Below are 13447 nucleotides of genomic sequence, written 5' to 3'. Positions count from 1 at the left end.
TCTCTCTGTCTGTCTCTCTCTCTCTATCTCTCTCTCTCTCTTTCTCTCTCTCTCTCTCTCTCTCTCTCTCTCTCTCTCTCTCTCTCTCTCTCTCTCTGTCTCTATCTGGCAGATAGCTATATACCTTTATAATTCTCTGAGCCAATGCTGACTCTTCTCCTTGTCTCACCTTTCTTCTCGCTGTCTTTCTCTCATTTTTTCTCTCTCTCTTTCCCCTTCTCTCCTATTCTCCTCTCTGTGGTAGAGTGGTGATAAATCCATTTTTTATGGCTGGAGAATTCCTCTCTCTCTGCAGGGCTGACAGCTCCCCGCGTTCTCAGGCCCTGTGTGGACCAGGCCCAGTCCTCCACCCTCCCCCCCAACCTCCACCTCCATCTCCATCTGGCCCTGATTACTGAGAGAGAAAGGGGGGGGCAGAGAGGTAGAGAGAGACCATTACACCAGCACAACCAGGGAGAAAGACACAGAGACAGACTCAGAGGCAGGGAGAGAGACAGAGACTTGAATCGTGAAACCCAGAGTAGATGTAGAGAGATGAAGCGAGAGATCCAAGGTGAGGACTACATGGGACAATATGGGAAGAAGGCTGGGAAGGGTGGGAGGGAGGGAGAATGGATTCAGGAGGTAAGGGGGTGAGTATGGGATATGAAGGAAGATGAGTTTAATGGGAGAAAAAAAGGTGGCTTCAAGAATAATGTGGAAAGTAAGGGAAAGGGTAGAGATTGTGTGAAGCTGAGTTTATGTTCTGGCTGGGTCGTTCTCCAGAGCATGAGCATGGTGGATCTGGAGTGTCATTGGTGTACACAGTAGAGGTGGACACAGCCAAAAGAGATTATTTGGAGAGAGAGAAGCCAGCTTGTGCAGAGTTGTTGTGTTCATGAACCCCTCCTCTGGCACCTGCCACAGAGGATGGAAGTAGTGCCAGAACACACTTACACAACATACTCTTCTCCCCATTCGTCCAGGCTCAAGCCAAACAATGACCATTATCGTTTTTCCATAATGTTTGCATGCCCTGGAAGTGAAGGCTGTTGAGATATGTTGTCTCTGGGCGAAAAAGTCTGAAAGAATAACAAAGTACTGTGTGTGTGTTTGTATGACACCTTAATCTGAAGGCTGACCACATTTTGAGGATACATGAATTGAATGTGTTTGGTCAGTTTTCATGAGCCGATTAGTCATTGACATCAGTTCTAAATCCTTTTGAATTTTTCTTTCACGTGTTGTTTTCTTTACAGATGTGAAGGTTAGTAATATGTCCCTTATCAATCTGAATTTACCCTAAGCCCTCATAGCTTTTTTCCAAATTCTCGTAACGAAATTCTCGGTAAGGAAACAAATACAAAGAACAATGACAACCTGTATTATTACTTTTGAAATATAGGACTATGACCTTAGTAACAAAATAATCATGATGATTTCTTCAAATTATTACACCACAGTATGATCCAATAATGCGTTTGTGTGAGTTTGTATGTGAGATGAGACACAGGAGGATGAAGCGTAGCTCTAAGGAATAACAATACCATTAAAGACCCACTGTGGGTAATATCAATCATTGTTGCCGTTAATGTCTGCCTGGTCTATTCAGATGGCCCCCTCTCTCTCCCTAATGTCCACCCATCTGTGTGTGGACGTGTTACATTCAAAGCACTTTAATCAACAATCGCTGCATCTGGACAGGATAATGAACAACATTGTTTATACCCTCATCCCTGTATGTTGGTGATAAATGCATATGCAGCATGCTAATGATATCATTTTAAAAGAAAAAAAAGAGACGTTTTCTGAATAGGGAGGATTGACTGTGGGCTTATGTATGTTTTCAGGTTATGATCACATTTGACAGTCAGCCAAGTGTTTATATGAGGTTGGGGATACCTGTGATGAAATTATGCAACTACTGTTTCCATCCATGATCCATGAGTGTTGCATATCAAGTAGTGTAGGCGGTATGAAACAGAGGCATGTTACATATAAACTAATTTAATTTATTGAGACTTAAATTCATAAAGTAAATATAATAGAATCTGTGCGTTACTCATAATGAGAAATGTGTTCCTAACAACCCCCTTACAGTAAGCGATTATTTCTAAATACACACAGTGAATTGAGTATACAGGTGTATTCATTCTCCACTCCTGTACCATAAATATAATTAGTGTGTCTTAATAATATGGAAGGTTATCATATCCACAAGGTTATAAACAAATTCATGAGGTCTCATGAAAAATGTACCTACATCTGGAACACAACAATAATCGACATTTGATTTTAAAATGAGAATTTAAAATCACCGCTTAGAAGGCTGTCATTTTTTTATAGCTTACCATACAGTAAGTATAATAAACACTTAATAATAATAAACACAGGAAAACACATATTTTCCTGTCAATAATAGAAGAATCACTGTAAAACCATTTAACACATTTAGCATAAAATAACAAATAATTCAGTATCATGCACATAAATTATCCCATTCAGATAAGCAACCATCAAAGTGAACATATGCAGCAACAGTTTGCATACCTGATCAGCTGATATTGGCAGTGCAACTATACCAATGCTTATGCCGGATGCTTACGTTTTAACCACATCAGCAACTCTGTGGCATTGTTTCACTACCTCTGAATTAAGATTGAAGTTGATTCAGTCATAACATTCTCCCTCAATGAGGCTTGATGCCCATTTCCTGTCACTGATACCATTATCTACTTGACATCATCCCATTGGAATAGCACTGGGAGGGTGTTGCAACTCAACATGTCGCCTCAGTGGAATACAGACTTGCATTCTGAGAGGCTAGCATGTCCAGTGCTTTGACAGCCTGTGGCAAATTTCCTCTCTAAACTGTGGAAGACCCTCCTGGACAGACCAGGAGTTCTCCCCAGCATCAGCCAGACTCATTGATAAAGACAGCCGTTCTTGGATGACACTGATAGCAATTTCAAAGCGCTTGGAAAGCTATTCGCCTGCCATTCCAGGTGGCCCTCCCTTCTTTATGACGCTCACGTGTCCTGAAAGGAATTGAGATTGAGGCAATTTAAGATAAGTTTGGGGAACTTTATTTGAGAGACTATTGAGATTGAAACGAGAATGGTTAAGTAACAGACAAGATTAAACGAGAGTGCGTGTTCACGTTATTTAACCTGACTTCTCAAGGTATTGCTGTAGCTGGACGAGATAGTCTGTAAATATTTAAGAAATAGTCTTTGAGGCACCAGTGGATTCCTCGTCTCATGCTTCGGTATCACCACAGAGTTGTTAGGTGCAGATGAACCCCAGAAGAACAGAGAAAAAGAAAGATAGGAATGTGTGAACAAATGGATTCATTTGGAGGCTCTGTCATCCCTTATCCACTGCTACTCAGCCTCTTGTGCTTTCTATTTATTTTACTCGGTAACCCACTTTTATACACACACACAAACACACACACACACAATCCTCCCCCCACCCCACACACAAACACCCTTTCTCACACACACATTTCTGTCCTTTCTCTTTGTCCAAATGAATGACACCAGTTCAGGGGCAACTGAGGATTCCTGCCTTGGTAGGTGGCATTGACAGGCGAATTATCCCTGAGCCTGCAGCAGCTGATTATCAGCGGAGAAGTCATCAGGGCTGCAGGCGTGTCCTACACCCCCTCCCTGTCACTCCCAGTCAGGGGGACGCGCTCCGCAGACTGCAGCCCAGCCCTCTTGACAGGTAATCCCAACAATAACAATTACTACCATTACTGGTGTCATAAACAATTGCCGACCCGGACCAGGGCAATAACAAAGCTTTATAATTCAGACGCCATATAAATAAATGACAACAGGTAACAAGTAATCTAGCAGAGAGGAGAGGGGAAGGCTCCTGGCCAATGTGATTTGCTACAGATAAAAGAAAAGGCACATGATAGCATGAGAAGTTTACCATGTATGGGTCACATCGGATATAGTCATATTTTGTTTATGAGGAGAAAATCATGTGTAAATGCCATATGAAGGCCTAGCCTAATGTTGAAATATTGATGATCCAATTCTATCTTTATAGGGGTATTGATTTAACAATTGAGAAGGTATGTTATTGTAAATCTAAGATAATCAGATATAGAAACTAAATTTATATTAAAAGACAGAATTTAGATATCTTGAGGTGTAGGAGATTGGCACTGGTCAACTTAACTTGATTGACAACATATATATATATATATAAAAGGAAAATGGATAGTGGAAATTGGTAATGAATAATTTTTCATGTACAGCAAAAATGTCTGGAGCAAGACAATGTAGAACAATCCAAGATATTTATTAAATTGTATTTGAGGGAAGCCTTAAATATAACTAGTACATTCAAGATGACACAGTCAGTGTTTCATATAGAAAAATTGCATGATATTAATTTGGATATTGCTAAATAAGTTACAGTTGTATACGTTTAACACAAAACATTGTTCCTTTGCGCACCTTTTTGAGTGTAAACTAACTTGCAATGCATTTCACCTTGAAAACCCAACAGCTCCTCTTGCACCGAAGCACTACAATAATTTGAAAGTCTTTAATGAGGAGAGCTGAGCAGCAATTAACACGTGCCAAAGTCGACATCATCAGGTGTCACTCTAATTTTCTCACTAAGGCTAAATAGATTTTTCCTTAACGTTTGCTTGTTTATACTGCCTAAAGGCAACGAGAAAGAGGATTCAGCGCGCGTCTTGTCCGACTCTCGCACATTTGATGCAGTTCGGTGATTAGCGCCAGAGAAAATCGTGTCTCGTCCGTCGTCTCGCCTCTTTTAGTAACAGTCAAATTAGACAGCCCAGCTAACAACGCATAATTTTGGTTCCTTGCAACAACACACGAGGTAGTGTTAAACAAGAGGACGTTTGGATACAATGTGCGCAAAGATGTCTGTATGAAAGTTTTTAATAATGTTGCATTTAAGCTCAGCTATTTTATTTAAATTATATTGAAATAAAATTGACTTTTATAGGCCTATTCAAGTATGTGGTTTGCATGTACCGAAGCATTTTGTTAAAGGTAAATGAAATAAAGCTAAAACATGTTCTATGAAAACGAGAATTCTCTTTATAAGAAATAGAGATTTGTAAAAAACAAACAAAAAAAAAACATGCATAAACGAGTAAAGACCAATAGTTGAAATGTTATACACCTTATAGGCCTAATATTCCTAAATGTCAGAATACATTAAATGCGAAATAAAGATGCACCTTGCCATACAATGGAGATATTAGGATTAGAGGATACAAGTCAGCTAAATAAAAAAATATATAAAAAACTGTTGTCTGAAATATTAATTATCCTATTTGTATGCTTAGCAGCCCACAAGATGTGCGACATGAACTAGTAAATTTAAAAATGTTTTTATTTATCTTAGAACTGACGAAGAAAAGGCAGGCCTTCTAAAAAAAACAACGTCATGATTGTACCCTTAGTAATAAGACTTGCTTAATAGGCGTATTTGTTTATTGTTTTTGTATAGTTGTTTTCACGCGTATTATTTTTACCGGGGAATTTCAGTATTTATGAGCTTCACCAATGACTTCTACTATTTCAGTGTTATTTAAGCTTTCTATCGTCATAAAAATGAATCACATGTTGAGAGCTATTTAATAAGATTATTAAAGGACTATCAGACAGATAAGATTAGTAAAATATTCAGATCTATCGATACATGAATTATTCCTCGATTCAGGTATGTTTGCAATAATAAAGGTAACTTTATTTCTCAACAGACACTAGAAGAACCACAATACATCAGTGATCTGATTAATTCCCATGTTATCTGCAAAAAAATACATATATATTTGGCAAATAATAAGCAACCATGCCTGAACCACAACATGACATGTCAAGATAGTTGTGTGACAAATTTACCCCCGTTTCTTCCCTAAAAAAACAAACAAGCAAAAATGAGTAAATACAAGTAAAAAGTAAATAAGACAATAGGTATTTCACTTCACTTGTTGATAGCATAAATAAATGCTTTTGCTACCATTGCTCTGACCTGAATTGCTCATCTTCCTTCATATACACTCGCTCAGCTGGAGATTGCTCGCGACTCAGGGTCCTTTTGGCTTGCGCATCTCATTTGCATATATTTCTCCCCAGCTGAGGAGGCCTCTGTCTCATTAAAGGCTCGTCTCGCAATCTCGCAGAATCCTGCTGGTCCCAGCCAGCTAGTACCTGCGGTGGTGGCCAAACCCACGCCAGCGTGAAAAGGAGTGAAGGGGCTAAAAGAAAAGGAGAGAAAAAAGGGCAACAATTTTTTCACTGTGAAAACAAAAGAGGAGGGAGGAAAGAAAAAAAGCCCACAGAGAGTGAAGGGATAAATGAGCCCTCTGTGCTCTCTCTCTCTCTCTCTCTCTCTCTCTCTCTCTCTCTCTCTGTCTCTCTGTCTCTCTCTCTCTCTCTCTCTCTCTCTCTCTCTCTCTCTCTCTCTCTCTCTCTCTCTGTCTCTCTGTCTCTCTGTCTCTGTCTCTCTCTCTCTCTCTCTCTCTCTCTCTCTCTCTCTCTCTCTCTCTCTCTCTCTCTCTCTCTCTGTCTGTCTTTCTCTCTCTCCCTCTCTCTCCCCCTCTCTGAAGAACCAGGCTCCATTTTGTGTTAAGCAGCCACCCTGTCATGACAGATACCTCCCAGGGTCAGGGGTCAAAGTTGAGATGAGGGTCAGCTGTAACACAACATGCAAGGCTTCTCCATCACTGGTGGGGGCGAGGAGTCGTTTTTACCAAAACAAGGGGCACAAAAGTTGATGAACAATTGCATTATCTTTAAAAGTTTGGTATGTGGCAGTGAAAAGAAGGAGAGTGGGAACGACGAAAGTGTCAAAAAAAATTAAAAGACGCCACACTCGTACACGCACACGTGTACATACATGTACATTTGTCTGTACTGTATATAGTCTGGAGCCCAAAAATAGGAAAGGGAATTATTAACTGGAAGTGGAACATCAAACAATAAACAGTCCATTAAGTTGCGGGGATCTGTGACTGAATGGTGATATTGGGGGGTGCGCAGGAATGATGGGAGTTTATTTAAAGCATGACGACCCCTTGGCCAGAGGCTGCTTCAGCACAGGGATGAATAAAATTTTAATGGCTCATAAAACACAGCGACTCTTCTCTGTGCCGTTTCCCCGGCATTATTCCTTCTCCCAGCCAGCAGCCAATCTCCTCGCTTGGTCTCCCCACAGTCAAAGAGCTGTTGTGGGGTTGCCTTTGAGCTAGAGAGGGGCCATAAGGAAAGGAGGAGAGAGGGGAGAGGAGAAGAGGGATGGACAGAGAAAAGGGGAAGTTGTCGGGATTTTGTTGATGGTGTGTCGCAGGCACACAAATGTACTGTGTATGTATGCTTCGCAAGGGTGAATATTTTCCTCCTTCCTCCCTTTATGGTTTTCGGAGTCTGGCTACCTTTAATCTCATGGTTCGTTCCATGCCCTGTGAGTGGTACACAATGCCTACCCCTCCCCTCCACTGACATGCACCATTTGCTGTGTTGGAAATGGGCCTGTGACAATTTGAAGCCGGGGTGTCAATCCACACACCATCCACCATGGCGACCGAGCAAGCCTTGGGGGCAGGGATATGTAAACACGCATCTGTTGTCTTATTTAATGCTCAGTCTCTTAACCTGGTGCTAGAACCCAGTGAACGGTGTGCAGGGTAACTCCCATAGGATCTGGTGGGGAGAAGTGCATGCCGTAGGAGTGACAAATAAACCTGCAAAACCAATCTAACATCACCAGTTTGATAATGAGGTTTTGTTGATGATTTTGTGTATCCTGGCAATTCATCTTCTTGCTATATATCCAATGTGTCCAGGCTTGAACTATGGATGTGCGTTTGCTTGTGTTTCTGACAGTGTGTGTGTATTTGTCCTGTGTGTGTGTGTGTCCAAGCCTGGCCTGTGTGTGGGTGTTATAGTTTGTGCCCCTCCCTCCCCAGTGCTCCTTACTCAGCTCAGTGGGTGTCATTCTCAGGTCATGAGACTGTAAATATACACAGAGAGACGTTCTACCCATAAATCACTGGGCCAGGGCAAGGCAGGCCTCTCCTTCACCCTGCCCTGGCTCTGTCCAGGAGAGCAGGGTTAGAGAAGCAACAGCTCAAACATGAGAGAAACCCACTGGGGCCCAAACAGTTAACTGTTTCAGAATTTGGTCAGATTACATACAATTTCAACCATCCATATTGTTCATAAATATGTTTTTTCATAAATTAACTTAATTGGTATTCATAATCAATAGAGACCATAAATGGTGTTGTGCTTTGTTAGAGTTCAGTAGGCAATTGTCCCTTTTGCCCTGGAAATGACTCAATTAGGAAAGAAAGACAGCAATCTTTATTTGTTTTAATGTTTCATTTTTTTGTTTTAACACAATTCTATATTATAAAAACATATTTACAGTATATCTATAATAATCCATGTCAATGTATTACAGTTCAGTGTGTAAGGGTTACCTTAGATACACAAAATGTGTATCTGTGGCTGAGCTGGCCACATCAACTGCTAAAAAGCATTTAATTAGTGTGATTGCCATAATATGCATTATATGATGTTCATTATGTTCTTTCTGTAGAATTGCCATTGAGATCTGGAAAAATGTGTTACTGTGTCTCAAACCATTTCACATCACTTGGTGTTTGAAGAGAAAGATGTATATTTGAATAATAACATGTTCTTTGAACTAAGGTTTTTCTGAGAGAGTGTTATGGTTCCAGGTGTTGAGAGTTGAGTTGTAAAATTTGACATTGTTTTCAAACTCATAATTCTCGCATTTCTAAGGAATGTCAAAGAATTTCTATGGTGCCCAAGGCAAATATTAAAATCAGTATCTTGAAAAATCTACGTCCAATTCAATTCTGTGCTCAATTCAGACAGTAAAAATGGGCCACATTATTTTTTTTACTGAGATCCAATGAATTGTTTTGGAATGAATGATCATTCTCACAATAAGACTGTGTGGCAGTGTAATTGTTGCATTTTAACTATGTGGATTTATGACTGAAGTCTTTTATGATTTGATATTGTCCATTATGTTGAAGTATTGGGAATTTCAGGTGTTTGTGCCTCTTTTGTATATGCATTTTGCATCTTTGTTCTCTCTGGAATTATTGACAATGTTTGCTTTTGTTTCCATAAATAATAGATTCATTGAGGTAACAGTACCAATTTTAAATTAACTGGCAACTATTTTAATGTCTTAAACTTGTTTGTGCTAACAGGAAAATTATTATTTACAGCTCTGATGTTTTCTTAGATAGGAAAATTAAGTTTTACATTTGCTACTTTTAAACTTTTGAATGACACCACAACAAAGGCTTTGGAGACGACCTAAAACTATGCAAAGCTGATTTGTAGACATTAAGCTATGATTGTGTTTATGAGACAGATACATTCAGGTTATTTAGGCAAAAGCATACCCAAATACACACGACTCAGGAACTACGACAGCCTCTCAATTACCAAGCTGCAGCATTGTTGCGGTACAAATACCTGACTTCAAACAAGAGAGGGGTTAGTTCACTGTTGGTGTCTGCTCATTTGTTTATTTCCTTTCAACTTGTTCTGAAGTCTATAATCAATGTAGCCTTCACACAAATAATGTGCAGCGTTTCTGAATATCAATGAAAGACGACAGCTAGAGGTGGGTTGTTTTTTTTAAAGCCAAATCAGCAAAAGAAATAAAGGTCTTTTAGCATTGCTGGCATACAAAGTCACACCTTCCTATGTGGTTTAGTGTGTTGAACATATTCATGAGTTTGCATTATATTGATGCAATTAGCAGGGTTGCTGCACCGTATTGAGTGCATGTGAAAAGAGAAAAGGGTTAGGAGAGGTGAGAGAGAGAGAAGGAGTGGGAGAGAGAGAAATGGAGAGAGTGAGGTCATGGGGAAGTAATTCTTGAGGGAATGTAGTATATTACAAGACGCTCCACACCTGTAAGTGTAGTTGAAATGATCACGTACACCCCTGCAGCGTCTGTTTTCTTTCCTAACAGGAAATCACTAGACACTGTATAATTAAAATGTCCATTAGGCAGTCTCCGACTGAACTACGAAATGTCACTTCTGTCATACCGGCTGCTTCAAAAGCCTCCAGTGGTTTTAGCATGCTTCAATCACATATGTAATTGTAATTTAGCTGCGGAAAAGACATCGTAGGTACTAAGTTCTGCATGTCATAGTCTTTTACTTTATGTCGGGTGTTTGTTTGTCATATTAGGATGTTTTGATAAACGACTATCACGTCATATATTTACCGTAAAATGTGTTTGTTGCTGCAAATTGTCCTGTGCCAACTTAAAAGGAAGCCAAGCTTGTGTTACTGTTATCAAACCATAACTCATGAAGCATTGGACCATTTTTCATGTTTAATCCTGCTTCCTCTGGCTTCTTGTTGACAGTTTCCTTACATTTAACCGTCACCATGGTTCAATGGTTAAACACAGACACACATGCAGCACACACACGCATACACACATACAGACAGACACACACACAGACACACACACAGACACACACAAGTGCACACCACACACACTTCTTGAATAACACTATCTTCAAGCTAGTCTGAAAAAAGGAGTGAGAGCCCTTCTAGTCTCTTCAAAGTGAGTTTCTCAGCCCAGATAAGTGAGAGTCAAAGTTGAATGGACCAGCAAAGGGTCATGGCACATTAACATGAGGATAATGGAAGGGAAAGGCACTGCGACAAGGTTCGGCTTTAATCAGTGAACCTATGGAAGAGACAGTCACTTTAGGGCTGGAAACGACTTCATTAGAATTAGGACACCACACTTTCTTCAAGCACGGTCTTTTCAAATCTGAATGAGATAAGAAAATAATGTAATTTTTTGCAAAACTTTACTTACTTTTCGTTCTTTGTTTGAATCTACAACCTCGGTGTTGTAGGGCAGTGGAACGTATCAGCTTCTGGTGCAGTTTTATAGTTCTAGGCAATACATTGGGAGGGTCATTACACATGACCTTTACCCTCCATGTGCAGCCAGAGGTGAACTGACATGGGTCAGGTCTTGCTTGGCTGGCACTTCAGATGGGGGTGGAGGGCTGAAAATGACTGTTCATTGTACTTTTATACAGTTAGTGGCATTTGTGTTTGCTAAGCACATTTGTTTGAATGACGGTAAAATGGTATAGGTTTGAATATCAAAGTGGAAATTGGTGTTAATACGTGAAAGTTTGTCTAAATGTGGGCCTGCATACATTGGGTGAAAGGAAGCACCAAAGGCAAACATGCGCCCCTCAGACTGCGAAGGCTCCAGGCTGGTCACTTGTCTATGCAGACGCGAGAAGAGTCAAAATAATGAATTTGAATCACGCCCTCTATCCTCAATTTACCACCCAGTTACCCACGTCGCTAGCTGGGTGTGTGGAGCTCCGAAACGTCAGCACACGTGCTCGCTCACAGAAGACAAACAGAACTGAGAAGCCTACACCTCAAGTCTCCCAAATGCGCCCACACACGGTCACTCACACACAGACATAAAGTCACACACACACACACCGAAAACACAATCAGACATACAGTGTCACATTCACACACGTGTATACACTCACTTAGCTCTTTCACACACACCTCCTCCACGACCCAAAACACACGTACACAAACACACACACACTCTGGCCATAATTAGCTGTGGGTCCATGCATGAGCGACCATGTGGTGAGCAGCAGAGTGGACAGTGAGGAGAGGTCATGCTAATGCAGAGAGACTGCTGTCGTCACCACCGTGGGTGACTGGCATGTGGGACAGGGAGGACCCCTCACTAATTAGGAATCTCCATATAGTGTGTGTGTTTGTGTGTGTGTATTTGGGAGAGAAAGAGAGAATGAAAGTCAAAGTGAGTGTGCCTGAGAAAGGGTTTATCTCCTCATGTGTGCCTGTGTGTGTGTGTGTGTGTGTGTGCGTGTGTGTGTGCTTGTGTGTGTGTGTCAGTGTGTGTGTGTTCGAGACAAAGGATAAGTCCATCATCGCTACATGTCTTGATGGCTTGATGACACGAGCAGTCTGCTAAGAAAAAAAATATTTGGCCATGTGCATATTTTACCAAGCTCATTAGCATAGTTTGGCTGCAGTTTAGTTCTCAAAGGAACAAATTGAGAAGACAAAATAAATAAACAACTGAAAAACTAAACTGTTTAACTGATATCATAAATATGTAAAATGAATTTTTTAGTAGTGTCTATTTTTAACAACTAAATCTAGAGTTGATTTTTGATGGAAGCATGTTAATTTGTGTTTAGGGCATTTGAAACAACAAAAGATCTTATAGTAGTCCAAGAGACATGTGTATGACGTTGACAATCAGATACCAAAATGCACATAAAAAAAAAAAGTTTATATAGTGGAACCAAATACGATCAATACATCAGCTCTTAGCATACAGTAGACTGTGTCATCCTATATCTTAATGGAGCCCACTTTTGATCTCACTGTCTGTCTGGCTAGGACAGAGGGGGTGGTAATATTCTCATGTAAATATAAAACAAGGCCAAAGAGCACCCGGGCGCATGCACACGCTCTTTTGTTCTGCTCCAGTCAGACACAGTCACCCAGAAACCTTGTGGTCCCCATGTTACAACACTCAGACTGGCCCCTGAGTCGGAGCTGTTGTTGATGTATGTGTGACTGAGGGTGTGTGTGGAGGGGGCAGGGGGACGCAACATTATGACTGATGACCCTCCCCTGCTGGGGGCTGAGGAGGAGAAGAATTGGGGGGGGTCACACTAGGGGGGTCAGTGAAGCACTGAAAGAGCTGAAGGGCCAGTGTGGGATATGTGTGTGCGGTGAGTGTGTGCTTGTGAGCAGGACGGTCGAGACACAAGCATTGTCAGAGGAATCAGCAGGACTCCCAGCCTTCAGCCCCCAACCAGGACTCCCTGCCTTCAGCCCAGCCTTCAGCCCCCAACCAGGACTCCTTGCCTTCAGCCCAGCCTTCAGCCCCCACCTAGGACTCCCTGCCTTCAGCCCAGCCTTCAGCCCCCACCCAAGGCAAACTAGCCAGCAGGGCAGGGGCCACTGCCGGCGTACTCCTCCAGCTCACATGAGGAGCACATGATGACCTGGCAGATCTCCTGACCATACTGAAGTGACAGTGGATGGCAAAGTGAGAGTAACGAGATGAACGCTGTTTAACCACAGCTGGCAGGTGAAATCGATTAATTACATATGTGGACAATACATTTCGGTCTCCACTACACATACGGCGACTTTAAAAAGAGCTGCCAAATAATGTCTCATATGGTGTGAATGATCATATCACCGCAAGATGTGAGTCATTTTGAGCTGTCTTAAACATCCACAAGCTATTCAGAGAATACTCAAGGACGCATGAGGTAAGGGTACTACATGGTGCCAACTAACTTCAATACTTGAACGTGGCAGTTGTGATTAAAAATATGTTTTAATCACACCCATATGCA

General features: G+C 41.2%; 1 long non-coding RNA gene across 1 annotated transcript; it reads right to left on the bottom strand.

Moving 5' to 3' along the window:
* Positions 1–5769: 5769 nt before the first annotated feature.
* On the bottom strand, positions 5770–6210 carry LOC146268216 (uncharacterized). Its single transcript, XR_014768774.1, has 2 exons — positions 6013–6210; positions 5770–5895 (listed from the first exon to the last, which is right to left on the bottom strand). It is a non-coding gene; the product is annotated as an uncharacterized LOC146268216 (long non-coding RNA).
* Between the last annotated feature and the right edge of the window lie 7237 nt (positions 6211–13447).

The sequence above is a fragment of the Hypomesus nipponensis genome, chromosome 11 (assembly GCF_054491055.1).
Source record: "Hypomesus nipponensis isolate SF chromosome 11, ASM5449105v1, whole genome shotgun sequence".
NCBI classification, from domain to species: Eukaryota; Metazoa; Chordata; class Actinopteri; order Osmeriformes; family Osmeridae; genus Hypomesus; species Hypomesus nipponensis.
This window is presented reverse-complemented; position numbering and strand designations above follow the sequence as displayed.